A 4875-nucleotide genomic window follows, 5' to 3' on the forward strand; every position below is an offset into this window, starting at 1 on the left:
TTTCTAATCAAACGTTCCAATGGACTTAGGAAAGAAGTAAGGGGAGATCTTCCTGAGTTCATCCTAAAATTTACCCCCAGTGAATCATCAGGATGATTCTGAGCTCTCCTTTCTCTTCTATAGCCGCTTTGGTTACAAAGCAAACACAGAATACAGACAGGTAAAGATACTGTGTGATCAAACTGGTGATTCAAATCATGATGCAACAGTGTAGAGAATATTTTTAAAATTCCCACCTCATATACACAAAGAGGCAAATCCCATGTGGATTGTACATCTAAACATTAAAAATAATCAGGTACTTCAAACATTCCAGAATCAAATATAGAACAATATTTTTTAAAACTTGAGGAAGAAATGGCTGTTGTAAATATGATATGAACTCCAGGCACCAGTGAGCAAAGGCCTGACAAATTTAACTGCCTAAAAATTTAGAACTTCTCTAGGACAAAAGATTCCTTTAACAAACCTAAAACAAAAACAACAGAAGGTCTGCGTTCTGGAGTAGAGCTGCTTAGGCCGGTGGCAGATTTCAGGCTGCTGGTGTCGCGGCTGAGAAGAACCGCGAGTGGGTTTAGTATTTCCCGTCGGGATGCCTACAATGATGAGCGCTGCCCCAGCGCGTCACCCCCATGGGGTGAAGCGACCAGCCTCCCCAGATGACGATCTTGGATCTAGCAATTGGGAGGCAGCAGACTTGGATAATGGAGAGAAAAAACAAAAATTCTTGAGACTGATGGGTGCAGGAAAGAAAGAATATACTGGGCGTCTTGTTATAGGAAATCACAAAACAGCATCGCACTTCTGAACAGGGGAAGAAGACAAGAAAATTCATGAAGAACTGCAGTCTCAATATCAGCAAAGTAGGGACAGTAAATTATCAGGAAGATATCGGCGACATCATGGACTTGGCTTCAGTGAGATAGACAATCATGATGAAGAAGGTGATGTGGCTGGAGATGTGATGATGATGATGATGATGATGTTGATGATGATGATTATGATGATGATTCACCTGATCCTGAAAGTCCAGATGACTCTGAGAGTGATTCAGAGTCAGAGAAAGAAGAATCTGCTAAAGAACTCCAAGCTATTGAGCACCCTGACCAGGTGGAGGATCCCCCCCAAAAAAGATGCAAAAAGTAACTATAAGATGACGTTTGTTAAATCCAGTGGTTCATTGTTGGAGACTAAGACCCTCCACATTCCAACGACTTGTCCTGACTTGTCCTACGCACGGAAAATAGCCTAAAATAAAAATAGCACCCAGCCCTCCAGCTATAGTTCCGAGAAGAATGCATTACAGCTTCCGGTGCCATTGAGATGCTGATTGGGGCTGATTAGCCCACACCCAAGCCTCATCATCCCCCCACTCTATTTTTCTGTTTCTACTTCCTTGTTTTCTGTATATAAAACCTACTAAAAATCCAAGTAAAGTAGACCTTGACAATCATTCGCTTGGTCTCGTTTCTTTCTCTCGCTCATCTCTTTCAGGCACGGTCCCCCTCGCCCCCCCTAGTAACAAAAAGTCCCGCGGGTCAAGACAGTTCATAACTCCCGAACAGTCTTTGCATTAAAGTAAGCCTTATCGTTATAATGCATGCTGGTGGACTGCTTATAGAGCACAGACCTTTTTATTATAATTTTTAAAAAGGCCCTTTTAAGGCCGGGCGCGGTGGCTCACGCCTGTAATCCTAGCTCTCTGGGAGGCCGAGGCGGGCGGATTGCTCGAGGTCAGGAGTTCGAAACCAGCCTGAGCAAGAGCGAGACCCCGTCTCTACTATAAAATAGAAGGAAATTAATTGGCCAACTAATATATATACAAAAAATTAGCCGGGCATGGTGGCGCATGCCTGTAGTCCCAGCTACTTGGGAGGCTGAGGCAGGAGGATTGCTTGAGCCAGGAGTTTGAGGTTGCTGTGAGCTAGGCTGACGCCACGGCACTCACTCTAGCCTGGGCAACAAAGCGAGACTCTGTCTCAAAAAAAAAAAAAAAAAAAAAAAAAAAAAAAAAAAAAAAAAAAAAAAAAAAAAGGCCCTTTTAAATAATTACAAAGAGGGTTTGCTTTCAAATGCCATTGGTTACACTTTTATGGGCATGACTATCACCTTTTTGTAAAGAGTAAGAGTTGCATAAAATAAGAAATAAATACGGTATTCAGTTTCCTTTCATATTAGGAATCATATTCTCTAATCTCACCTTTTTATCCCTTCAGATGCAGTTATGGAGGAGACCCTTCTTTTTGTTTGTGGTAGCTATTTTATCATTTGTGTTCCTTCATATTTTTCTTTTATAAAAATTTGATACTGTGTTATGTTCATGAGAAATATTCTTTAATTATCCTTTATTATAGTAGAACTATTCATCATGGATATTTCTGCTACCAATCACAATTAATGTTAGCAAAAGATTAGATAGTTTCCTCTTTATCAGCTCTTCTCTTTGGGCCAAAGCAACAAGAGAGCAAGTACTTTCACACCTATTAGGATGGAGTAACCACTGTCATACATTTGGAATGTTATGAACCCAACCAGTCTTTATACAATTTGAATTGCATTTTGTTAGGTTTCTGATAAAATTTAGCCAGTTTTTATAGAAAAAAGTTAATTCTGTAGTCATTTAGTCCTATCTATTTAAAAATATGTAAAACTGGTTTTGTTTTTTTTTTTAGATAATATGTGACCAAAGTTAATTTTGTCCCGAAAGTCTAAATAAACAGAAAGCAGATTCCCATGTTTGATTGTGATACCTTTATTCTCATCTAAAAATGAGGAACAAGTTTATTGAACAAGAAGCTGAAATAAGAAATTCTCTTTGCTTTATCCCAGGGCTGTCATATTGATTATCTAATTACTAAAAAGAAATATTACTTTCTAATTTTATTGCTGGTTCTGTTGGACTGAGATTAGAATCATCTGACTGCTGTTATGTGGTTGATTTGTACAGCCGGTTAACACAAATTGCATTATGGGTTAGTTAGTGGATCTTTGAATAACTGGGTCCAGAATCTTAATCTTTCTAAGTAATAAGTTCAAAGTCTTGAGTCAAGCCTGTGAGCTGAACTGTTATAGATCTAGATACTTAGGTATTTGCTGTGTTGGATTTTTAAAACATTATTCCTTAGAACTGAGAAGTACTGGTGAGAATAAAAGTTAATAATTTTAGTAAAAAAAAAAAAAAAAAAAAAAAAAAAAACATTATTCCTATATTTTGAAATTAAGAATGTATTAGGAGTGTAGCAACTAGAACAAGTGGTTTCTGGTTGATAGACTCCATCTTGCAATATTTTCACATCAAACCCTCAAGTTTCGTTTTTCTTTTGTTTGTTTGTTTTTTAGTTTCTCACATTGTTTTAAAATAGGTGCTACTCTCTGTAGTTAAATATTGAGTCAGTGGGTGGTTGACAATACGTGTGACGTTTAAGGAATAACTTGGTTTAAAGGAGTTTGGATTTACTCAACAATTTTAGTTTGCCCGCTGATTTTCAAATACCTAGTTTGTGGGGTTGCTCATTGCAATTTAAGTAGAAAGTAAAGACTGATTTGGTTTAAGAGTGGAAGAGGGAGAGAGAGAGAATAGTATTATGTTTTAAAAGTATTTTCATCAGTTCCTTGTTTAAATATGCTGGGTTGTTAAGTCTTGGTTCCAATAATATAAACAGAAACACCTTCTTCCAAAATAACTATACTAGAAGACTTTTTTCTTCATCTCTAAATAGAGAAATTCTGATTTCAATTGTTATAATTCATGTATTGGACAGTAACAAAGTTCAGGGTTGTAATAAATTTAGACCTGTTGATCCATGTGGCCTAGTGTCCCGGTACCACATTAAACATCACGGTGTCTTTTAAACACACAAAAGAAGAAAAACAACAAATGAGACAAAATATTGGCAACATATATGACCAAGATTTAATATATATAACAAATAAGTATTTCTTTTGCTTTTTCTTTTTTTAGAGACAGTATCTCATTCTGTTGCCCAGGCTGGAGTGCAGTGATCTTATCATAGCTCATTGCAACCTCAAATTCCTGGGTTCAAGCAATCCTCCTGCCTCATCCTCCCCAGTAGGTAGGACTAGAGGCCTGTGCCACCATGCCCAGGCAATTTTTAAAATTTTTTTTTATAGAGACAGAGTCTCACTATGTTGGCCAGGCTGGTCTTGAACTCCTGGCCTCAAGCAATCCTCCCATCTTGGCCTCTCAAAGTGCTGGGATTACAGGCATGAGCCACCATGCCCAGCCCATATAAATATTTCTACCGTCATTCAGCGGAGTAAGAAAAAGATAAACACCACAACAGAAAACACTGACTGCATTCTATAACAAAGAATTCTATGAAGAAGAAAAACAAATGACCAAGAACAAATAAAAAATTCCTGACCCCAATAAAAATAGAAACAGTGCACATTAAACCAGCACTGAAATAAGCCTTTTTATATTTCAATTAAAAATGTTAGCCGGGCACGGTGGCTCACGCCTGTAATCCTAGCTCTCTGGGAGGCTGAGGCAGGCGGATTGCTCAAGGTCAGGAGTTCAAAACCAGCCTGAGCAAGAGCGAGACCCCGTCTCTACTATAAATAGAAAGAAATTAATTGGCCAACTGATATGTATATAAAAAAATTAGCCAGGCATGGTGGCACATGCCTGTAGTCCCAGCTACTCGGGAGGCTGAGGCAGAAGGATCTCTCGAGCCCAGGAGTTTGAGGTTGCTGTGAGCTAGGCTGACGCCACGGCACTCACTCTAGCCTGGACAACAAAGCGAGACTTTGTCTCAAAAAAAAAAAAAAAAAAAAAAAAATGTTAAATGTTTTTACTAAGTATGGTATATTAGCTTTAAAGAGCAAGAAAATAAAAAGTATGTATAAAATAAC

The 4875-nt window shown here is 38.1% G+C and overlaps 1 pseudogene; it reads left to right on the forward strand.

The window, feature by feature from the left end:
• The first annotated feature begins 604 nt into the window (after nucleotides 1-604).
• LOC142872309 (small acidic protein pseudogene) lies at nucleotides 605-1285 on the forward strand (annotated as a pseudogene).
• The last annotated feature ends 3590 nt before the right edge of the window (nucleotides 1286-4875 follow it).

This window comes from Microcebus murinus, chromosome 8, assembly GCF_040939455.1.
Source record: "Microcebus murinus isolate Inina chromosome 8, M.murinus_Inina_mat1.0, whole genome shotgun sequence".
NCBI classification, from domain to species: domain Eukaryota; kingdom Metazoa; phylum Chordata; class Mammalia; order Primates; family Cheirogaleidae; genus Microcebus; species Microcebus murinus.